Genomic DNA, 26,331 nt, shown 5'->3' on the forward strand with positions numbered 1-26,331 from the left:
ATAAGCAGTGCACAGATCGGTTGGTACGAAGATGTGTTCCTGAGGAGGAGATGAGTGCAATATTGCATGACTGTCACGTTTCTCCATATATAGGTCATCATGATGGGGATAGAACCGCCCAAAAAGTGTTGTAATCAAGTTTCTATTGGCCAAAATTATTTAAGGATGCACACACCTTTGTTAAACAGTGTGAAAGGTGCCAAAGAACCGGAACAATAACGAAGAAGCACGAGATGCTTTGCAAAATATTATGGCAGTGGAGATCTTTGATGTTTGGGAGATTGATTTCATGGGACCATTCACATACTCTAATGTGCACAGATACATCTTGCTGGTAGTCGACTATGTGTCTAAGTGAGTGGAGGCCATTGCTCTTCCTACTAATGATGCAAAGATAGTGGTAAACTTTGTAAAAAAACACATCTTCACACGCTTTAGGACTCCAAGGGTGCTAACAAGTGACGAAGGAACTCACTTCTATAACAAGTTGTTGAATAACATTCTAGCAAAGTATGGAGTTAAGAAAAAGGTTGCCACCACCTATCATCCCCAAACGAGCGGTCAAATGGAAGTATCAAACAGAGAGGTGAAGCAAATTCTGGGGAAAACGGTAAGTGAAAATTGGAAGGACTGGGTCGTAAAGTTTGACGATGCATTATGGGCGTATTGAACTGCATACAAGACACCCATAGAAACATCTTCGTATAAGTTATTTTATGGGAAGGCGTGCCACGTACCCGTCGAGCTTGAACACAAAGCCTAAATAGCGATTAAAAAGCTAAATATTGATATGGACTTAGCCGGCGAGAAGAGGTTGTTACAACTCAACGAACTTGATGAGTTTCTATTGCACGCGTACAAAAATGCAAAATTATATAAAGAAAAGACCAAGAGGTGGCATGATAAGCACATCCAATATCGTGAGTTTGAGCTAGGTCAAAAAGTTCTCTTGTTTAATTCGAAGTTCAAACTTTTCCCCGGAAAGCTTAAGTCTCGATGTGCAGGTCCCTTCGTGGTGGTAAGTATAAGGCCTCATGGAGTGATGAAATTGCGTGATATGAGCTCAAGTGGTACCTTCCTGGTAAATGGGCAGAGAGTAAAACATTATTGGGGTGGTGACATTTCACGTCACAAGACCTCGGTGGACTTGGCCGATGCTTGAAAAATGTGTTGAGTCATGACGCGACGTTAAATCAGGCACTTATTGAGAGGCACCCCAATTTCTTTTTATGCTTTTGTAGCTTAGCTTTTTATATTTTTTTAGTTAGAGTAGACTAGTTTTTTGTTTGCTTCATAGTTATTAATATCATATACGGGAATGGTGTGGGGTGTGTAGAATGTAAGTATTAAGTTCTTGGGTAAAGGAGAATTTTAAAAAACAAATTGGCGAACCAGCGCGCAGGCTAGCGCCCCATGCTACCTGGGGCGCACTTTATAGTGTGCTCAATGCCGCCAGTGCCAGGCCTAGTGTGAAGCACTGGGCTGGGGGTGAGGTTAGTTAATTTATTCTTTTTTGGTTTTGTTTAATTATTTATTTGATTAACTCAACAACCCATAAAACCCGACCCATATACCCATATACCCTCACATTATAATCCATGCCCATAGCCACCTTAAATTAAAACACAACTCAAACGTCTTAACTCTAAAATACTCCCCCTTTCATGAGCTCTCTCTCTCTCTCTCACGCTCTCACTCTCTGCCTCTAACCCCTCTTCCTTCTCTCTCTCAATTTTCTCAAGCTTCTCTCTTGCTCTCATCTAAATCATACAGGTATGTTCTCTTCTTCTTCGTCTTCTTCTTTTTCTTTTAATTGGTAGATGATAATAAACATACCCCTCCCAAACGCCCTAATCCCCAAATTTTCCCCTAAGTTGCTTCTTAAGACCTTTCTATGGTAGGTGGCCCTATTGTGCAATCAAATTGGTTGTGATAACTTTATTGTTGGGTTGCATACGGAGTAGTAAACTAGAATTTCTTCTACTTCGTTGAAATTTGGGAGGGACACCATATTCCACCATTGTTGAACTAAGTTGTACACCCTTCATGCCCACAATGTGTTTGCAAAAATGTTTGAATGAGTATTTTGTGCACCGGTGAAGTCTGAGTAATCGAGTGTACTTATATGTGACATCGGGCTAAGTGTGGGGTGTTTGGGGATGATTTTACATAATTCGGAGCTTGGTTTTAACATGCACATGTCACCCACGCCATGTATCTTGGATTATGTATGTTGTAGCACTTTGTAGGATTAGCTAATGCAGTATCGTAGTTGTAGAGGTTAATGATCGACCACTTGATTTGTGTGGCATAGCCCGTGAGCTATCATTGTGCGGCATGGGGAAGTCTTGAGTACCCATTTCCTTGTGGTGCAACACTTGGTCTTCTTAAACCACGATTGTGAGTATCGTACATGGAGCCTTCGGTTTTAAGTGTGGGGTCATCTTTGACTCTCACGACAACCTTAAGCAAATTTTTTTATTCATTCTCACATTCATACTTAATTGTATTGTAGGTTGCTATGACTCGTGATGGTGTAAACAAGGGCAAGGGAGTGAGGAAGTCCTCAACCACTGCTCCCTCACCTAAGAAGTGCAAGCAAGGGGAAGGATCATCTAGGCAAGCTAAAGGGAAACAAGTTACCAATGGATCACAACAGGCACCATTGCAACTGAGGCCTCATTTAAAACTAGTCAGTGATGCTACTATCGCATGGCATAGGGACTTCGTGCCATATGGGCGGAACGTCTCCGAGATGGGAATTAATGTGAAAATTTTAGAAAAGAACTTCCCGAACGTACTTGGCCGGTTGCGAGCACTGAACATGGAAAAATTCCTAGAATGCCCCGCCATGTAAATTTGAGCATGGTGCGAGAACTGTATGCTAATTGCAATGCGGACTTGTTTAGGTCACATGTCCGTGGAAAGGACATGCCGCTGAATAGGCGGGCCTTATGTGAACTTTTGGGGGTTGACAACTCTGACCCACGGAGGCTACAAAAATTTGTCAAAAGCCCAGGCTACACGGCAATACGCCACACTCTTTGTGGCGTCGATTCGAATGCCAAGTGGACCAGAACTAAAGGCGATATCCATCTTGAGATGGTTTGCTCTGATTTCAACAAGACCGCCAAAGTGTGGTAGAATTTTGTTCAGGCCCGACTCATGTCAATTGAACACAACAATGAATGCACTCGAGCTCGAGTGTGTATTATATTCTTTTTGATGACTGGGAGACCCATAAATGTGGGTGAGATTATGCTCGGGGAGATGAACCGGACCCGCTTTAGGTAAAGGATAAAAAGGTTCTTCTTTGGACACCTCCTGACGTAGTACATGCTATCTCGTGAGGTACCGGAGTACCCTGGATATGATGAGGTGGTGGAGGCACCAAAGGCATTGCTAGACATTACATCCTTGTTGGAGTGCACATCAAAGCTAAGCCAGGCTGCGAGGAAAGAGAGGGACGAAAACTTCTACAGTCATCTTTATAGTTCCCTCATTGTGATAATGAGCATGCTAGGGGTGTCGGATGAGGAGCGTATGCATCTGCGCAATGATCTCTCCAATTCTTCCAAGGAGATGTTGGAAATTGCACCGGAAAGTCCCATTCACCCATCTGAGGATGAGAACACTCACAAAGGATCCGATAATGAGGATGAGATTGGTGATGAAGTCACGGGGACCATGGCTTTGGTGCCCCTAGGAGCGGATGATGATGATGAGCCCAGAGTTGCTGCTAGTGGGCATTCAGAGGAGGCGGACTCTGACTAGCAGGGAGTTCTTTCTTTCCACCTTACTTTGTTTTGAATTTATTATGCATTGGGGACTATGCATTATTTAAGTTTGGGGTGGGGAGAAATACTTCCTGACTTGTAATTGTATAAAAATTTTATTTATTATTATTGTTTTTAGCTTAGTTTAGAACTCACATAGTCTAATTAGCTAGTGAAAAGAAAAAAAACATAAAAAGCCCAGACTTTTCCTGTCAATGGATCTGTTGGACATTTTTCTTGAGGGATTAAAGTCCGATTAAACACTAAAAAGATTTTATTTTAGGATAGTTAGGTAGTATCCCTTGGTTTTTCTTTGGGCACCGGTTCTTTTCCAACGGTGTAACTCGAACTGGGTGTTTTATTTTTTTATATATATATTTTTAGGAGTAGGATAGGGAGAACACCGAGGTTCTCTGAGGTACATGTTTGGTGTTGGCACATTAAGCTATGGCATGCGCTCTGCTTTCCTGAATATTTGATTTGAATTGTAATACCTAAGTAAATTAAGTAGCCTACTCTGTGATGCCTTTTTCTCAATTGGTTGACTTGTATGCCACCTAGTGTATTATTGCTTAAAAATTCTCAACTCGCTATGCTTGCTTGACTTGAGAGTCGAATAGAAGCATCTTAATTGAGTCAAGTACAATATGTGTATAAGGACTGGTGATATTCTGTGCTATCGTGTGTAGTCTATAACTTGCCCTGTGTGTTAATCGAAGTGAAATCGTTAAGTTGTGCTAGTCTAGGAGATGACGTATACATTTCTTGCTTGACCATAGAGGTGCTTGTCACTCACAAATAAAAAATTTCCGTTGCTAGCTCCTTTGAGCCTATAGACCTTTTCTTTGGCACCCACACTACAAGCCGTATCCCTATTTTATTCTTAATTTGAGCTTATTGAACCTTTACCTCTTAAGGTACTTAGTCGCTAAAAGAAGTAAGATGAGAGATTGGGGAGTAAATTTTGAAAGAACCATGGAAGGGCCCTTAAGGTGCACTAAAGTTGTGAAAAAAAGGTCACTAGCCGATGAACCTTAATGTATGGAGTTTAATGTATGGAGTGTGTTGAGAAAAGAAGAAGAAAAAAAATAATAGTTCAAATAATGTATAAAAACACACACCTCCTAATCTTACTAATTCGTGCTAGTGGAAATATAGAGGTGCTTAATTGAAAAGAGAGCTATGTTATATATGGTGTATGACAAGTGAAGTGGTTGAGAAGAAGATGTGCTCAATTTGTGAGTGTAGTGTATTAAAGTGCTTAGGAGGGTTAGTCATTATTCCTAAATGTATCATACCCATCCCTTAGCCCATATTATAACCTTAAAATCCTAATTGATTCTAGATTTGGCTAGCTTAGATTAGTAGAGATGTACACTACATGCAAGCTTATGGTATGGCCACGGATGCACATGAATTCTTTGTGAGAGTGAGCGAATTTTGTTCAATTGTGTGATGTCCTTAATTTATATTCAATGGCATGTTTGAACGTATGGGATACTTCTATATTCACTCTTTTACTTGTGGTGAGGGCACTTGGTCTCATGACGGATTGGTGATGTTGTACACTTCTTATGTAGGTAAGTGGGTGAGTGCGTAAGTTGAGGATGCTTAGTGGTAACGAGTCATCTCTTGAGGTAGGGTGGTTGTGGAGAGGTTGTTTGAGTTGGTTAAATCGCATTGTGTATACTTGGGCTAGTTTAACAATGGGGAGAATATGAAATTCATGTGTTCATGCTTGATTGTCGGTATCGATCATAGTCAAAAGGTAGAGTGTGTGATTGAGTTAAATGTGAATTGCTCTTTCATAGTGAGATGTACGTTTTGGGGTGTTAATATATGTCACGACCCAATTTAGGATCATGACCGGCACTTGGGTGTAAGTGCCCCCAAGTAAGCATCATCGGTATTTTATAGAAAATCGGACAGAGTTTTTTCTATTTTAAGACTATCCAAAAGTTTTCCTATCTCATAAACAATTAACAACCAACCAATATTCACCCAAATAAGTCACAATCTTCATCAACTAAACAAAATGAATTTTCACCAACATTACCATTACCAACATAATAATACTAAACACATCTCAGAATATGGAGAGAAAGTGTAATACTAGTAACTAGTCCAATATAACGAATGAATCAGCATGACACCAATATGAATGACTATGGAGAGACTCTAAGAGTTCAAAAGAAAAGATAATAACAATAAATAAACTCTTCGCCCACGCGAACAAGTGCGGGGCTCACCAGGAATTAGCAACTCGTGTACTCTAATTAACGAAATCTTTGCTCGCATCATCTAGTGTCTCTGTAAAAAGATAGCGGAGAGTAAGTCGCTAGATCAGTGAGTAATAACACTTAACCACAACCGTTTTTAATTGGGGACAAGTCAGAAAACTTACTTATTAACCCAAATATATAATAAAAATGCCCTTTCAGAAATAATAAATAATAATTTGTTTCATCATGTGTTTCATATAAATAAAAGTCAATTAACAATTCTGTAATAAACTCGGTAAACACTGTCTCATAGAAAATCTTTATGTTTGGGAGGTTTCCAAGGAAGGAACATGTAATCTGTATCACTGTGTGGACCCCTTCATAAAAGGAGTCAAATATAATTGTAGGTCCCTACTCGAGGAAAACTGTAATTGTATGCTAGTTCTACCTTCCCACTAGCGAGGGCTATAACTGTACTCGATAATCAGTAAATACAAGGTGCATCAGGTCTAACGAACCCGCTGTTAGCTATGGGATCCTTCAAAGTCTCCTCCCATTTATACTCTTTCTTGTAAACAGTAAATACTCTTACGAAAGCATTTTCAAAATAGCAAAGGGCATGTCATTTCTTTCAAATCTTGTAATTTTATTTCAGGAACGGTAATCATATCTCAAGTAACAGTAAAACATATCTAGTTACGGTAAAAATATTTAGATTAACCGGTAAACATCTCAAGTAAATTGTTCGGTACCATATCAAGTAAAGGACTTGTCCCACATGCAATTTCAAAGCATCAGTAACATATTTATTTTCAAAATCATATATAAATCATGCAAGTTATGAAAACACAAATTGTGGTAAGATTACTACTCACAGGACTCGTATCAAATACCAAACTCGTCACCTCGAGCGCTCCATACAACTTCCTCCGATAAATCTAATATCACATCATATCAATCTCGTATCAATTTTCTAGTTTAAACTAATTCACAACTAATTTAAAATATCCAACCATCGGGGTTTATGTTTGAGTCTTAATTTGTGGATTTATATTTAATCATAGAAGTAGTCCATAATTCTATCAATTTCAAACTATTTAGTATAATTTATTCCTCTAAAATTAGACTTATCAGTGCTTAAACCAAACCTTTATAGCCTTACTATCCATAGTAATTATATATATATTTTTTTAACAAAAAAAACTGATATTGAATTCTTTTGTACTACATGAAATCGCATAGATATAGTGAAATAATTCAACAGATGAGAAGAAGAAGAAGGTTAACCTCTTGAGTCGAAGGAGAACTTTAATACTTTCAATTTCAACTCCCAGTTCTTCTTAAAGCCTTTGTCCAAAGCTTTCTTCTTCTTTTTCTCTTTCTTTCTTTCTCTACTTTTGGTTTTTTTTTCTTCTGTTTCTCGTTTTCTCCAGAAGCCAAAAGCTTCTTTTCTTTCTAAACCCTTTTCAAACCTTGGTAGGTTACTTTCTAATGAGCTTTGGCCCTTTTGTTTCCATCCCTTTTTTTTTGTTTTGTTTTGTTTTGTTTTATTTGTTTATTTTATTTTAAATAATTTGCTAAATGTCCAATATGTCCTTATTTAAAATATTGGGCCCTACATCCTCCCTACCTTATGAAATTCGGTCCCGAAATTTAACTCTAGTACGTACCTGTAGACTGAAATAAGTGAGGATACTTGACTCGTATAGCATCTTCCACTTCCCACGTAGCTTCTTCAACTGTATGATTTCTCCATTAGACTTTCACGAACAATATTTCTTTTTGACCGTAGTTTTTTTACTTGTCTATCAACAATAGCCATCGGCTCGTTCTCGTAAGATAAATTCTTATCAAGCGGTATAGTATACAGATATGAAACACTGGATTAGTAAAATACAACTCAGAAGGAAATGTCAAACGATAAGTTACAGCTCCCACTCGGTCTAGTATTCATATGATCCTATAAACCTAGGGCTCAACTTGCCTCTTTTCCCATACCGCATCACACCTTTCATAGGGGAGACTCGTAGGAACACTGTATCCCTGATTGTGAACACTAACTCTATTCTCCTCTTATCCGCATATGACTTTTGTCTATTATGAGTTGTGAGCAATCTGATCACTGGACCTTGTCAATAGCTTTTTGTACTAAGTCGGGTCCTAAAGATTTAGTCTCATAGGCTTCAAACCATCTGATAGGGGAACAACATCATACACTTATACAAGGCTACATATGGTGCCACCTAAATACTAGACTGAAAGTTATCGTTGTAGGCAAAATCAACTATCGATATATAAGCGTACAAGCTACCTCCAAACTCAAAATGTAAGTTCTCAACATATCCTTCAAGATCTGTATGGTACATTTAGACTGCTCGCCCGTCTACTGATAAAATAGAGTACTAAGATCTACTCATATAACCAATATTTCTTGGAAAGATTTTCAAAATCGTGCAGTAAATTGTGATCTTCTATCATAAATGATGGATATACCCTGTATAGTTTAACAATTTTTCATTCATGTATATTTGAGTATATTTATCCTCAGTGTGAGAAGTTTTAACTGGCAAAAGTGTGCCTCCCATGTAAGTCAATTTTCAATTACCTTATTACCACATATAATTATAACTTCTAAGTGTTTTAGGTATTGTCACAAAATTCACTTTGATTCTATTCAATTTTCACTTTGGAATCCCGAGTTGTTGTAGTGTGCATGCGAGTCATACATTTTGACATACTAACAAGTAAAACTGTTAGAACAAGGTTAAGTTAATATTCCTCCTTTTTCCACAAATATAATTTTCTTCTAGTCATGGTACATCTTACTAGCCTCTGAATGTACAGCGTATTTAAAGTTGTAAGTTCCTCATGAATAACTCATCTTAACACATCTACGTCTAGTACACATATCTAAGTACCTAGTTGAGAATACAATTTCTGTCAATAGTTATATCCTTGTTTTTACTAGCTAGAATCTCATCTCGATGTTTGCACAATAGCTCATCTTTATATTAAGTGGCCTTTATGTACTTTACTAATGAAGACCTTACTTGAACACAAGCCAACAATGGCTCTGAAATTTTTTACACTAAATCTGACGCCTATACCATTTAGTTTGTGCATATTCTTAACCAAAAGTCACTTTATAGGAGCTATATTTGTCGAACTACCGTATTTTTTATTTTTATTTTTTGCATTATCCACAACAACGGACATTCCAAAATGATATAGAGTAGTACAATCATAGTCATTAAATAGTTTTATCCATCTATGTTGCTAAAGGTCTAGATATCTCTACTGAAAAATGTACTTCAGACTCTTGTAGTCTATATAAATCTCGCACAAATAGTGTCTCCGGACCCTCAGAGCAAATACAATTATAACCATCTCCAAACTATAAGTGGGATAGTTCTACAAATGTTTCTACAGTTGTGTTGAAGCATAAGCTATCACGTGATCATTCTACATGAGAATATATCCTAATTCGACATTGGAAGTATTATATAACACTATGAATCCTAGAGAACATAATGGTAAGGCTAATACAGGTTGCCAAACATATTTTCCTTTTTTTGTTTTCGAAAGTTAATCTCATATTACTTCATCTGCTGGAACTTTACATTTTTCTAAGTTAACTTGGTTAGCGGCGCTGCTATTAAAAAACTTTCTGCAGAAACTACCTAAAGTAGTTTGCAAAGCTCGAGAAGCTACGATTTATGAAGGAGTAGTGGGTTTTGACTATTGTTTTGAACTGGTTCTATCTTTTTAGGACCTACCATAATCTTATTTTTCTGATACAATATTACCGAGGAATACCACAAAAGTCTAGCCAAATCTCACACTCGGAGAACTTGGCATAAGTCAAATTTTCTTGCAGCATTTACAATATAGTTTCACATAATCCTCGTATTCTTCCTGGCTACGAGGTAAGATCATCAATAAATACTATGACAAATCTGCCCAAAAATATCATGAATGACATATTCATTGTAACGACCCGACCGGTCATTTTGAGTATTACAACCTTGCTTTCCCCTTTACTACTCAAATTGTACTTTACAGTTGTTGTGTGAATTTCCGGGGTAAATGGTTCGGGTCCGGTGAGGTTTTGGAATGAATTGGAACACTTAGTTCCAAGGTTTAAAACTTAAGTTAAAATAGTGACCGGATGTTGATATATGTGAAAATGACCCCGAAATGGAGTTTTGATAATTTCAATAGCTGTGTATGGTAATTTTGGACTTAGGAGCGTGTCCGAAAAATTATTTGGAGGTCCGTAGTAGAATTTGGCTTGAATTATCGAAAGTTGAATTTTTGAAAAGTTTGACCGGGGGTTGACTTTTTGATATCGAGGTCGTAATCCAATTCTGAAAATCTTCATAGCTCCGTTATGTTCTTTATGACTTGTTTGCAAAATTTGAGGTCAATCGGACGTGAATTGATAGGTTCCGGAGTCGTTTGTATTAACTAGAAATTTCAAAGTTCATTAGGCTTGAATTGGGGTGTAATTCATAGTTTTAGCATTGTTTGAGGTGATTTGAGGGTTCGACTAAGTCTGTATGATGTTTTAGGACTTGTTGGTATATTTGGTTGAGATCTCGAGGGGCTCGGGTGAGTTTTGGATGGTTAACGAATCATTTTTGGCCTTGGTGAGATTGTTGATATCTGTTGCTGCATTTTTCGGATTTTCTCTTTCGCGTTCGCGAAGTGGAATTTCAGGCAGGCAGGATTTCTCTTTCGGATTTTCTCTCTCGTGTTTGCGAAGAGTATCTGGGTTGTGCATCGCGTTCGCATATGGGGTATCGTGTTTGCGAAGAGAAACGTAGTGGGCATGGGTTTTTGCCTTCGCATTTGCGAAGGGGAGCTCGCGTTCGCGAAGGGCTCCGTTAAGCGTCGCGTTCCCGAGCAGTGTCAAGCGTTTGCGAAGAGCAAATGTTGGGAAGCACATTTTGTGCTTTGCGAACGCGAGGGACCTATCGCGTTCGCGATGAAGAGAGGTCTGGACAGAAAGTTTAAGTTCAGAAAATGGGGCTTCGTCCCATTTTTCATTTTTAACGATTTGGAACTCGGATTGAAGCGAATTTTGGGTGATTTTCAGAGAAAATAATGGGGTAAGTGTTCTTAACTCAATATTGGTTAAATTACCTGAATCCATGGTTGTTTTTATCATTTAATTGGTGAATTAAGTTGGAAAATTTTGTGAAAACCCTCTTGGTTTAATTTGGAGATTTGAGGGTCGAGTTGATGTCGGATTTGAGTAAAATTTATATGGTTGGACTCGTGGTTGAATGGGTATTAATATTTTATAACTTTCGTCAGATTCCGAGATGTGGGCCCCACGGGTATTTTTGGGGCGTAATTTCGGATTTTGTGAAAATATTAGTATTTTGATATGGAATTAATTCCTATAAATTTTGTGGACCGAATCAAATTAATTGTGACTAGATTCGGGCCATTTGAAAGTTGATACGCGCATAATGGGATTTCTGGAGCATTGTTTAGCTTGCTCGACATTGGATTCGGCTTGTTCGAGGTAAGTAACTCTTCTAATCTTGGAGTTGAGGGTATGAACCCTGAATATATGTATTTAGTGAATTGTTGGGAGGTGAGGCACATGCTAGGTGACGGGCGTGTGGGTGTGCACTATAGAAATTGTGACATAATTGTTTCTGTGGAATGTTATAGTTAAATAATCTTGGCATTTTCCATGCGGTTTTATGTGTTAAAGAAATTGAGCTGAAAAGCATATTAAAAATCATGTTGAGGCTATGTGCCAGTATTATTGGGACCCACAGAGGTCATATTTCTGTGAATTATTGTGTTAAATTGAAAATTCATACTCAGTCATATTCATTTAATTGCATATCATAACTCAGTTTTATGACTCTATTTTGATGCATATAAATGTTTTGGGCCGAATGCCCTGTTTTACTGAAATGCCCGAGTGGCTTGAGATGTTTATGACTGAGTGAGGCCGAGGGCCTGATTTGTAAGGATGAGTGTGGATCAGGGCTGCCCGCCTGCAGCATATTTATGACTGAGTGAGGCCGAGGGCCTGATTTGTGAGGATGAGTGTGGATCGGGGCTGCCCACCTGCAGTATACTTTATTATTATAGCACGTGAGTTGTTAGTGCAGCATGTGAGTTGTCCGTGCAGATTATAGTGCTTGGGCTGAAGGAGCCCCTCCAGAGTGTGTACACACCCCTAGTGAGCGCAGGTACCTACTGAGTGCGAGTGTCGAGTGCTGAGTGACTGGGAGGCGTAAGTGATTGTGAGGTATGCGCGAGTGGCACGAGTGACTGTGAGGTTTCCCGAGGGGCAGTATATGAGTGATGTTCTGCCTGAAGGGTTTTTTATGATTTTATCACTGAATTGCATCGCATTGGCATGCACAAATGACATACAGGTATAGAGATGTATTTTTTCTCATGCTGTACAACATCATATCATTCATGATTTCTCACACATTTTTGATAGATGGGCACAGTGATGCATTTATTTTACACGGGTTATCCGGAAGGAAAATGAAATATAATATTTATTATTGAGAATATTTTTGGAGAAATTTATTGTTTTCAAGCTATTTATATTATTAACAACTTCAGCAAACGATTTGGGTTTTCACTGAGGTATTTTAAAGGAAGAACTATAATTTTTTTTGAAATCATTATTTGGCTGAATATTTTATCCCTGAGTTACTTCTGGTATTATTTGCTTTATGTTGTTATGGATTGTTGTGGACTATTGGTTCTGGACCCGACTTGGTGGAAGCTCGTCACTACTTTCAACCTACGGCTAGGTTTGTTACTTACTCAATACATGGGGTCGGTTATACTGATACTACATTTCTACACATTGCGTGCAGATGTTGGCTGTTGTTGTTGTTGTGCTTGATGGTTGCGGGACTTGAAGATGTACCTGTGCTCCTGTTGTAGCTGCATTTTGTTTAGGGTAGCCTTAGATTTATAAAAGCTTTGTTTATGTATTATTCAAACAGACTATGTATTTATTTCATTTCCGCTTTTATACTCTATTATTAGAAGCTCATGATTTATACTACCAGTTCTTGGGGAATGTATAAGGTTAAGATAATTATTTACTTAAATTTCTTTAATAATTGTTATTGAAATTGGATAGTTGAAAGTTGGCTTACCTAGTGGGTTGGGTTAGGTGCCATCACGACTCGTTGGATTTTTGGGTCGTGACATTCATTAAGCCCAACAATGTAGCTAGAGTATTTGTAAGTCCAAAATATATCACAAGGAACCCATATAATATAATACCGAGTTTGGAATGCTGCCCTAGGAATATATTATTCTCTGAAACTAAGAAATTCATTAAGCAGATCATTTATATGAGGCAATAGGTACTTATAGCGCATCGTTACCTTTTCAATTGCTTTTAGTCGATGCACACCCTTAATGACCCATCTTCCTCTTTCACAAATAGTACTAGGGGTACATCCCATGAAATTATACTCAATCTAATAAAACTATTGTCTATTAGGTCTTGCAACTGTTCATTTAGCTCTTTCTAACTCTGTTGTTGTCATGCCATATGGGAGTTTTGATATAGGTTATGGCAGGTATCAAATCGATGCCAAAGTCTATTTCTGCTACTGAGATAATCCTGGTAAATTCTCAGAAAATACATTAAATAATTCTCTAGCTATTGGTACCTTTTTCAAGTTAGGTGTCTTATCCGTTATGTCTCTCATCATAGGCCAAAAGACTCCAACAATCATTCTTTAGTAATGTTGAGCTTTGATACATGATATAATATAACCTTAATTATCTTTGGACCTTGTTTACATTTTAGGATGAAACTAGGTTAATTCAGTATCCCAAACTCAACTTTCTTTACATGGATATCGAGAGCGGCATGGCAAGAAGATATAACCGATCTATTCCAAAGTAGACCATATTAAGTAATATCAAGTTGACTAGGATATCTTTATGTTCAACTTGAATTTGACAAGCTTATTAAACATATTTGGTTAACTCAGATTCTCCCACATTATTAACAACCCCGAAAGGTCATTCAAAATCTCACCGTTTATGTTTCCGGTTGTTTGACTCGCACTAAAATACTCATTGACAAAATTCCCAGTCTTGTACTTCCTCCGTAAAACTTTGTTCCATGCCTATCATGTCTATATTTTCAATATCTTTAGCAAGCTAGCTATCATAGAATTGGTCGTACTTTTTATATACGAGGTTACTGTCTTATTTAAAAGGTTAAGCACTCCTTAGATAATTCCTTAAGGTTGAGATAATGTGTATCTAGCTACCTGAGGAAGTCTAGTGTCATATATCGGTATCCTAGTGTGTTAACCAATTTCTTACCTAGTAGATTCACGCTTTCGGCTTCCAAGAAGGAAGCAATTCATGAATAATTTAGAAACTTATTCCAAATCAATTGTGTTGCACCTATTTATGTTCCTAACAGTACGATATTATACCATATATTTATTGACCATGCTCCCCAGGCTGTAAGTTTCTAGATCCATGAGTATCTTAGTAGAGCATCTTAGAACTCGTAATGCAAGTATTTCATCAAGAACCTCTGAGGTTCCTCCGAATAATCAGAAACGTTAAAAATGGTGGTTTCAATTTTTAGGAACTTTATTAAGGATATATCTTTGTTTTCGACCATCTTAGTTAATGTAGGTGCTTGAGGCCTTTAGGAGCCCATTTGTTTCCCATTCTTCCCTGTCCACCCATTATACCCATCAAGATGAGGTAAGTACCTCAATGGTAACACTTCCATATGGCTATATTAGTGGGATAGTACTTATTTCAGGAGAGGATCCCACTAGGAGTCTCGTGGTGGTAAGAAATCCTCTCATGGTGGCTTAAGAATCCTTTCATTGGCCTTTTAAGGAAGCTCTACCTCTTCCCCTTGACGGTTATCTTCCAAGGGCCACATTTGATGTCCCCTGAACCTCTCGCCTATTCATATAATCGAGTGATCAAGATCGAGTCTTATGGTAATAAGAAAAAGAGTGGAAGATTCAGTTAGCTGACCCTAATCGTCACACATGTAAGAAAAAACAAGAAAGAAAGATAGACACATCCGATCACGCTCTTGTAGAATCACGATTATGGGAATGGCCGGCTACATAATCATAATTGAGATTCTACTACTGACGTGTGCTCCATTAGTCACAAGAATAACCTAGGGCTCTGATACCAACTTTGTCACGACCCAATTTAGGATCATGAACGGCACTTGGGTGCAAGTGACCCAAGTAAGCCTCATCGGTATTTTACAGAAAATCGGACATAGCTTCCCCTATTTTAAGACTATCCAAAAGTTTTTCTGTCTGATAAATAATTAACAACCAACCAATATTCACTCAAATAAGTCACAATCTTCATCAACTAACCAAAATGAATTTTCACCAATATTACCATTACCAACATAATAATACTAAACCCATCTCAAAATATGGAGAGAAAGTGCAATACTAGTAACTAGTGTAATATAACGAATGAATCATCATGACACCAAGAAGAATGACTATGGAGTGACTCTAAGAGTTCAAAAGAAAAAACAATAACAATAAATAGATTTTTCGCCCACACAAACAAGTGCGGAGCTCACTAGGAACTAGAAACTCGTGTACTCTAATTAATGAAATCCCCGCTCGAGTCATCTAGTGTCTCTGTAAAAAAATAGCGAGGAGTGATTCGCTAGCTCAGTGAGTAATAACACTTAACCACAACTATTTTTAATTGTGGACAAGTCAGAAAACATGCCTATTAACCCAAAAATATAATAAAAATACCCTTTCAGAAATAATAAACAATAATTCGTTTCATCATGTGTTTCATATAAATAAAACTCAATTAACAATTCTGTAATAAACTCGGTACACACTGTCTCATAGTAAATCTTTATGTTTGGGAGGTTTCTAAAGAAGGTTCATGTAATTTGTATCACTGTGTGGACCCCTTCGTAAAAGGAATCAAATATAACAGTAGGTCCCTACTCGAGGGAAAACTGTAAATGTATGCTAGCTCTACCTTCCCACTAGCGAGGGCTATAACTGTACTCAGTAATCGGTAAATACAAGGTGCACCAGGTCTAACGAACCTGCCATTGGCTACGGGATCCTTCAAAATCTCCTCCCATTTATACTTTTTCTTGTAAACAATAAATATTTGTACGAAAGTATTTTCAAAATAGCAAAGGGCATATAATTTCTTTCAAATCTTGTAATTTTATTTCAGGAACGGTAATCATATCTCAAGTAACAGTAAAACATATTTAGTAACGGTGAAAACAATTAGATTAATCGGTAAACATCTCAAGTAAATTGTTCGGTACCATATCAAGTAAAGGACTTGTCCCACATGCAATTTTAAAGCATCAGTAACACATTTATTTTCAAAATCATATATAAACCATGCAGGTTATGAAAATATAAATTGTGGTAAGATTACTACTCACAATACTCGTGTCAAATACAAAACGCGTCACCTCGAGTGGTCCGTACAACTTCCTCCGATCAATCTAATATCACATCATATCAATCTCGTGTCAATTTTCTAGTTTAAACTAATTCAAACTAAATTAAAATATCCAACCATCGGGGTTCATGTTTGAGTCTTAATTTGTGAATTTATATTTTATCATAGAACTAGTCCATAATTCTATCAATTTCAAACTATTTAGTATAATTTATTCCTCTAAAATTAGACCTATCAGTCCTTAAACCAAACCTTTATAACCTTTTGTATATATATATATATATATATATATATATATATATATATATATATATATATATATATATATATATATATATATATATATATATATATATTTGTAACGACCCGGCCAGTCGTTTTAAAAGTTGTAGCCTCGTTTCCCTATTTACTGCTCATTCTGTATTTTATAACTGTTATGTGACTTTCCGGGGTAGTCGGTCCAGGTCCGGTAAGTTTTTGGAATGAATTGGAACACTTAGTTCCAATGTTTAAAGCTTAAGTTCAAATAGTGACCGGATGTCGACTTATGTGTAAACGACCCCGGAATTGAATTTTGATGATTCCAACAGCTCCGTATGGTGATTTTGGACTTAGGAGCATGTCCAAAATTTTATTTGGAAGTCCTTAGTTAAATTAGGCTTAAAATGGCAAAAATAGGACTCGTTGGTATATTTGGTTGAGGTCCCGAGGGCCTCGGGTGAGTTTCGGATGGTCAACGGATCAAAAGTTGGACTTAAATAGCTGCTACAAAAACTGCTGCAATTTTCTTCTGCTGGGAATGCAGAAAATCAAGCCCAGGATCGAAGCTCAGAAAAATCGAGCCCAGGGTCGAAGGCCATGATCGAGGCTCTGGGTCGAAGCCCAGAAATTGAGCCCAGGGTCGAAGGCCATGATCGAGGCCAGGATCGAAACCATGATCAATGCCTAGGATCAAAGGCTACGATCGAGGCCCAGGATCCAAGGCCATGATCGAGGGCCAGAATCGATGCAGGACCGATGGCTGCCTGGATAGAATTATAAAACGGGGGACTTCGTCCCATTTTCCATTTTTGACAAATTGGAGCTTGGGGAGAGGCGATTTTTGGGAGATTTTCAGAGAAAATATCGGGGTAAGTGTTCTTAACTCAATTTTGGTTAGATTACCCGAATCCATCATTTGTTTTTACCATTTAATTAGTATTTTGAGATTTAAATTTGGAAAATTTTTAGAAATGTCATAAAATTGAATTTTTGAGATTTCGGTATTGATTCGGAGTTGGATTTGAGTGAAACTGGTATGGTTGGACTCGTAATTGAATAGGTTATCGAATTTTGTAAGTTTCACCGGATTCCAAGACGTGGGTTCCACAGGCGATTTTTGAGTTAATTTCGGATTTTATTGAAAAATATAGTATTTTCTTATGGAATTGATTCTATAATTTTTGTTGACTGTGTCGAATTAATTATGACTAGATTCAAGTTGATCGGACTCGAAAAATCGAGGAAAAGGCATACTACTTGGTTAAATTGAAGCTAATCTAGGTAAGTGACTTGTCTAACCTTGTGTGGGGGAGTATTGATATGATAATTGTAATGTGATGAAAGTCGTGTATATGAGGTGACGAGTGTGTACACAGGCTAAATAGAAAAGATTATATTTTTAAATTGTATAGATCACTTTTGCATATTAATTAAATTATTAAATCTTGTTATATTCTCCATCATTGATCTGATTTATATACTTTAAATTTGCTAGAATTTCTCTTGCTAATTGTTTTTACCTGTTTAGCTGAAACTTGGTTTCTTTTATTCTGTGCATTATTTGAAGGTGGAATTTCTTTAATTTAAATATTATTAATATGAAGTATTTGATATTTTAAATTTGGAACTGAGGCAACTTATAAAAAATATTTTAAATATTATTTTTTTTTGCTGAGTTATTTAATTTTCGAATATTTTGTGAGATTTTGTACTCATTGTGATTGAGCCGTGAGCTTCCTATTGTGGAAAATATTGTTGATGTTGTTTATTTTGGCAAACTGAAATATTTGGGCACTTGAGGTGCAAATTGTGATATTGATACGCATGCGGTGGTATAAGATCTGGGTGTTGAAACGCATGCGATGAGATAAGGGTGGCTTGATACGCGTGGCTAGTAGGGGAACTACTAGAAGTCATGCGGTGAGATAAGGAAATGAGATATTGTGAGGGATGCTATTTCGGGGGAAAATGTTTTTCTTTAAAATTAAATGTGAAGTCTCCCGCGGTGATATAAGGAAATGAGTTATTGTGAATTTATTTATGATTTGGGACTACGAGGCGGTACCTCGAGAGCGCCCTTGTTGATATTGATTTATAGCCGCAGTTGCCTTGATTATTGTTTTGATTTTCTTAAAGTTGAAATGGAATTTCTGTTTGGTTTCCACGAGGTATTATTTGCCATTATTTTTGTGAAATTAAAGGGTGACATACTACTTGATTCATTTCCATCGTTATTTTATTTTATTATATTGTTAAACATTTTACTATGCCATTATTATTGTCCAGTAGGGCCTGACCTGACCTCGTCACTACTCTACTGAGATTAGGCTTGGAACTTAGTAGGTATTGTTATGGTGTACTCATACTATGCTTTTACACATATTTTTGTGCAGATCCAGGTACATCTTACCAGCCCAGACATCAGTGAGTTACCTGCGCACGGAGATTTCGAGGTATATCTGCCAGCGTCCGCAGACTCGGGAGTTCCCTTCTATCATTATTATGTTGCTTCCTTATTTTCTTTAGACCTTGATATATAGAGATATTGAGGATAAATTCTTAGAAGCTTGTGACTTATTTCTACCGGGTTTTGGGAGTTGAAATTATGTGAATTTGAAGATTATTTATTTCAGATTTCTATTGTTATTCTGCATTGATAGGCTTACCTAGTCTTAGAGACTAGGTGCCATCACGATATTCTACGAAGGGAATTTGGGGTCGTGACAAGTTGGTATCAGAGCTCTAGGTTCATAGGTGTTATGAGTATACAAAGACGTCTGTACTTATCTTCTGGAGGCTATGGAACTGTTAGGAAAAATATTCACTTCTTTGATTCCTTATCGTGCGCATTTGTTGACTTCAAAGTTCTAAATCATTGTCTTTCTATTCTCTTACAGATGGTGAGGACACGCACAACTAGATCCGATGATCAGATACCCAAGCCCCATGTTAGAGCCGCAAGAGGCCGGGGCCGGGGCAGAGGCCGAGGAAGATCACATGGTGCAGCCAGAGCACCTGCACGTGCTGTTGCAGAAGAGCCACTAGTAGCTCCAGATGGAGAACAGGCACCTGAGACGCTTGTTACTACTCCAGCACTTCAGGAGACCCTTGCCCAGATTTTGAGCATGTTTGGCACTCTAACTCGGGGAGGGTTAATTTCACTTGTTCCTGCCACATCTCAGGCCGGGGGAGGAGCACAGACTCCTGCCGCCCGTACTCTAGAGCCACATGCCCAAGTTGACCATGCCCTAGAGGTTATACCAGTGCAACCATCTGTCCCAGTTCGGCTCGAGGTTAGGACATCAGTTCCAGAGGGTGAACAGCTCAAGCTCGAGAGGTACAAGAAGTACCACCCTCCCACATTCACCGGTTTAGCTTCAGAGGATACTCAGGATTTTCTGGAGGAATGTTACTGTATCCTCCGTACCATGGGTATTGTGGATTCCAGTGGGGTTTCTTTCACGATATTTCAGCTTAGAAGAGCAGCCTACCAGTGGTGGCGGGCATATGAGTTGGATAGTCCGGCTGAGGCATCTTCACTTACTTGGACTCAATTTTCAAATATGTTCTTAAAAGATATGTTCCTCAGAGTCTTAGAGATGCATGGCGTGCATAGTTTGAGCAATTGCGCCAAGGTTCTATGACAGTGTCAGAATATGCGGTCTGATTCAGTGATTTGGCTAGGCATGCACCAGCCTTCGTTGCTACTGTTCGAGAGCGGGTTCGCCAATTTATTGAGGGTCTCCACCCTAGTATCAATTTCAGTATAGCCCGATAGCTAGATATGGAAATCACATACCAACAGGTGGTGTCAATGGCTAGGATATTGGAAGGTATGTGGATCCGAAAGAGGGAAGAGAGGGAAGCTAAGAGACCTCGAGATTCTGGCACATATAATAATTCTCGTGCCCCAGCTGCAGCCCGTCATGGTAGAGGTTATGTAAGCCGTCTTATTTATTCAGCACTTCCAGCTTCCAGTGATATTCCGGCTACTCCCAGACCTCAGATTCCATATTATGCACCGCCAATGTCTTCTGTACCTCCTGTACGGGGTGCCTTCAGCGGGCAGTCTAGTCGATCAGGCCCGAGCCAGTCCCAGCAGCCACATCCTCTGAGGGCTTGTTTTGAGTGTGGTGACACTCATCACATCATGAGGGATTGCCCCAGACATAGGAGGGGTACACCTCCACAGATTTTTCAGGCCCCACCCATTCCACAGGGGCCTCAGGTTTCTCAGGCCATGATTATTGCACCAGTTTCCACTCCACCTACACAGCCATCCAGAGGTGGAGGTTGGACTGGTAGAGGTCGCCCTATAGGGGAAGGCCAGGCCAGATATTATGCCCTTCCTTCTAGGACAGAGGCCATTGCATCCGATTCTATTATCACAGGTATTATTCCAGCCTGTCATAGAGATGCATTAGTCTTATTTGATCCAGGCTCCACTTATTCTTATGTGTCATCTTATTTTGCCTTGTATTTGGGCGTATCCCGTGATTCCTTGAGTTCTTCTGTTTATATATCTACACCCGTGGGTGAATCTATTATTATGGACCGCGTGTATTGGTCGTGTTTAATTGTTATCAGTAGTTTAAGACCAGAGCTGATTTATTATTGCTCAATATGGAAAATTTCGATATTATTTTGGGCATGGACTGGTTGTCACTCTATCACGCTATTCTTGATTGTTACGCCAAGACGGTGATGTTGGCTATGCCAGGTCTACCACGGCTAGAGTGTAGAGGTACCTCGGATTATGTTCCTAGTAGGGTTGTTTCATTTCTTAAGGCTCAACAGATGATTGAGAATGGGTGTGATTCGTATCTGGCCTATGTGAGGGATGATAGTATTGATACTCCTATCGTGGAGTCAGTTCCTGTAGTAAGGGATTTTCCTGATGTATTTCCAGCGGATCTTCCGGGTATGCCACCCGATAGAGATATTAACTTTGGCATTGATTTGTTACCGGGCACTCAGCCCATTTCTATTCCACCATATCGTATGGCCCCAGCAGAGTTGAAAGAATTAAAAGAATAGCTACAGGAGTTGCTTGATAAGGTCTTCATTCGGCCCAGTGTATCGCCTTGGGGTGCTCCAATTTTATTTGTGAAGAAGAAGGATGGTTCTATGCCGATGTGTATTGATTATCGCCTGTTGAAAAAGGTTACAGTAAAGAACAGGTATCCATTGCCACGTATTGATGACCTATTTGATTAGCTTCAGGGTGCCAGGGTATTCTCTAAAATTGACTTGCGTTTAAGCTATCATCAGTTGAAGATTCAGGAACCTGATATCCCGAAGACTGCTTTAGGACTCGGTATGGTCATTATGAGTTCCTTGTAATGTCATTTGGGCTAACCAATACCCCAGCAGCATTTATGCACTTAATGAATAGTGTATTTCAGCCCTATCTTGATTCTTTCATCATTGTGTTTATAGATGACATTCTGGTGTATTCCCGGAGTCAGGAGGATCATGAGCAGCACTTGAGAACTATGCTTCTGACTTTGACAGAAAAGAAGCTATATGCAAAATTTTCAAAGTATGAATTCTGGCTTGATTCGGTGGGATTTTTGGGCCATATAGTTTCTTGCGAAGGGATCAAGGTAGATCCGAAGAAGATTGAAGCAGTGCAGAGTTGGTCCAGACCATCCTCAGCTACGGAGATCCGGAGTTTCCTTGGTTTGGCAGGGTATTATCACCGATTTGTAGAGGGCTTCTCTTCTATTACAGCACCTATGACCAAATTGACCCAGAAGGGTGCTCTGTTCAGGTGGACCAAGGAATGTGAGGAGAGCTTCCAAAGGCTCAAGACAGCTTTGACTATAGCCCCAGTGTTGGTATTACCTACAGGTTCAGGATCTTATACTGTGTATTGTGATGCGTTGCGTATTGGTCTCGGCACATTGTTGATGCAAAATGGTAGGCTGATTGCTTATGCATCTAGACAATTAAAGGTACATGAGAAGAATTATCCTGTCCACGACCTTGAGTTAGAAGCTATTGTTCATGCCTTGAAGATTTGGCGGCATTATTTGTACGGTGTGCATTGTGAGGTCTACGCCGATCATCGGAGTCTACAGCATCTGTTTAAATAGAAAGATCTTAATTTGCGGCAGCGGAGATGGTTGGAGTTGCTTAAGGATTATGATATCACCATTCTTTATCATCCCGGGAAGGCCAATATAGTGGTCGATGCCTTGAGTCGTAAGGCGGAGAGTTTGGGCAGCTTAGCATATTTACCGGTAGTGGAGAGCCCTTTAGCCATGGATGTTCAGGCCTTGGCCAACTAGTTTGTTAGATTGGATATTTCCGAGCTGAGCCGAGTTTTGGCTTGTATGGTTTCTCAGTCTTCACTTTATGATCGTATCAGGGAGCGTCAGTATGATGACCCCCATCTGTTTGTCCTTAAGGATACAGTTCAGCACGGTGATGCCAAGGAAGTCACTATTAGAGATGACGGTATATTACGGATACAGGGCAGACTATGTGTACTCAATGTAGATGGCTTGCGTGAGATGATTCTCCAAGAGTCTCACAGTATGTGGTACTCCATTCATCCAGGTGTCGCGAAGATGTATCAGGACTTGAGACAACACTATTGGTGGAGGCGGATGAAGAAAGACATATTGGAATATGTAGCTCGGTGCCTAAATTGTCAGCAGGTGAAATATGAGCATCAGCGACCGGGTGGATTGCTTCAGAAGTTAGAGATTCCAGAGTGAAAATGGGAGCGAATCACTATCGATTTCGTTGTTGGGCTCCCACAGACTCAGAGGAAGTTTGATGCAGCTTGGGTGATTGTAGATAGATTGACCAAGTCAGCTCATTTCATTCATGTGGGTACTACTTACTCTTCGAAGCAACTAGCTCAGGTTTACATTCGCGAGATTGTTAGGCTTCATGGTGTACCGGTATCTATCATCTCTGACCGGGGTACGCAATTTACATCACGGTTCTGGAGGGCTGTACAGCGAGAGTTGGGTACTCGTGTGGAGTTATGTACAGCATTTCACCCTCAGACGGACGGACAGTCCGATTGCACTATTTAGATATTGAAGGATATGTTTCGTGTGTGTGTGATAGATTTTGGGGGTGCTTGGGATCAGTTCTTGCCACTTGCGGAGTTTGCCTACAACAACAGTTATCAGTCGAGCATTCAAATGGCTTTGTATAAGGCCTTGTATGGTAGGCGGTGCCGGTCTCCAGTGGGTTGGTTCGAACCAGGCGAGGCTAGGCTATTGGGTATAGACTTGGTTCAGGATGCCTTGGAAAAAGTTAAATTGATTTAGGATCGACTTCGTACAGCCCAATCTAAACAGAAGAGTTATGCGGATCGGAAGGTTCGTGATGTTGCATTCATGGTTGGTGAGCGAGTCTTGCTTCGGGTTTCGCCTATGAAGGGTGTTATGAGGTTCGGGAAGAAGGGCAAGTTGAGCCCTAGGTATATTGGGCCTTTTGAGATTCTTGAAAGAGTTGGAGAGGTGGCTTACCGACTTGCACTACCACCTAGTCTCTCTGCAGTTCATCCAGTATTCCATGTTTCTATGCTCCGGAAGTATCACGACGATTCGTCTCATGTGTTAGATTTCAGCTCAGTTCAGTTGGACAAGGATCTATCTTATGTTGAAGAACCAATGGTTGTTTTGGACAGGTAGGTTCAAAAGCTGAGGTCAAAGAACATTGCTTCCGTGAAGGTACAGTGGAGAGGCCAGCCAGAAGGAGAAGCTACTTGGGAGACTGAGCGGGAGATGCAGAACAAATATCCACACTTATTTGACTCTCCAGGTATAATTCTAAACCCGTTCGAGGATGAACGTTTGTTTAAGAGGGGGAGGATGTATCGACCCGGCCAGTCATTTTAAAAGTTATAGTTTCCCTATGTACTGCTCATTATGTACTTTATAACTGTTATGTGACTTTCCGGGGTAGTCAGTTCAAGTCCGGTGAGGTTTTGGAATGAATTGGAACACTTAGTTCCAAGGTTTAAATCTTAAGTTCAAATAATGACCGGATGTCGACTTAGGTGTAAACAACTCCAGAATAGAATTTTGATAATTCCAACAGCTCTGTATGGTGATTTTGGACTTAGGAGCGTGTCTGAAATTTTGTTTGGAAGTCCGTAATTAAATTAGACTTGAAATGGCAAAAATAGGAATTTAAGTTTGGAAGTTTGACCAGGGAGTTGACTTTTTTATATCGGGGTCGGAATCTAGTTCCGAAAATTTTCATAGCTCCGTTATGTTATTTATGACTTGTGTGCAAAATTTGAGGGCAATCGGACTTGATTTGATAGGTTTCGATATCAAATAGAAGTTGGAAATTCTTAAGTTTCATTAACCTTGAATTGGGGTGTGAATTGTGATTTTAGTGTTGTTTGATGTGATTTGAGGTTTCAAATAAGTTCGTATGATGTTTTAGGACTTCTTGGTGTATTTGGTTGAGGTCCCGAGGGCCTCGGGTGAGTTTCGAATGGTTAACGGATCAAAAGTTGGACTTAAACAGCTGCTGCAATTTCCTTCTGCTGGGAATGCAGAAAATCAAGCCCAGGATCGAAGCTCAGAAAAATCGAGCCCAGGGTCGAAGGCCATGATCGAGGCTTAGGGTTGAAGCCCAGAAATTAAGCCCGGGGTCGAAGGCCATAATCGAGGCCAGGATCGAAGCCATGATCAATGCCCAGGATCGAAGGCCGGGATTGAGGCCTAGGATCGAGGGCCATGATCGAAGCCATGATCGAGGGCCAGGATCGAGGCAGGCCCGAGGGCTGCCTGGACAGAATTATAAAATGGAGGACTTCGTCCCATTTTTCATTTTTGACAAATTGGAGCTTGGGGAGAGGCGATTTTTGGGAAATATTCAGAGAAAACATCGGGGTAAGTGTTCTTAACTCAATTTTGGTTAGATTACCCGAATCTATCATTTGTTTTCACCATTTAATTAGTGTTTTGAGATTTAAATTTGGAAAAATTTTAGAAATCTCATAAAAGTGAATTTTTGAGATTTCGGTATCGATTCGGAGTCGGATTTGAGTGAAACTTGTATGGTTGGACTCGTAATTGAATGGATTATCGAATTTTGTAAGTTTTGCCAGATTCCGAGACGTGGGCTCCAAGGGCGATTTTTGAGTTAATTTCGGATTTTATTGAAAAATGTACTATTTTCTTATGGAATTGATTCTATAATTTTTGTTGACTGTATTGAATTAATTATGACTAGATTCAAGTCGATCGTAGTCGGAAAATCAAGGAAAAGGCATACTACTTGGTTAAATTGGAGCAAGTCTAGATAAGTGACTTGTCTAACCTTGTGTGGGGAAATTTCCCTTAGGATTGGTATTGATGTGATAATTGTAATGTGATGAAAGTCGTATATACGAGGTGACGAGTGTGTACACGGGCTAAATGAAAGATTATATTTTTAAATTGTGTAGATCACTTTTGCATATTAATTAAATTATTAAATCTTGTTATATTCTCCATCATTGATCTGATTTATATACTTTAAATTTGCTTGACATTCTCCTGCTAATTGTTTTTACCTGTTTAGCTGAAACTTGGTTTCATTTATTCTGTACATTATTTGAAGGTGGAATTTCT

The sequence above is a fragment of the Nicotiana tabacum genome, chromosome 4, assembly GCF_000715075.1.
Source record: "Nicotiana tabacum cultivar K326 chromosome 4, ASM71507v2, whole genome shotgun sequence".
Lineage (NCBI taxonomy): Eukaryota > Viridiplantae > Streptophyta > Magnoliopsida > Solanales > Solanaceae > Nicotiana > Nicotiana tabacum.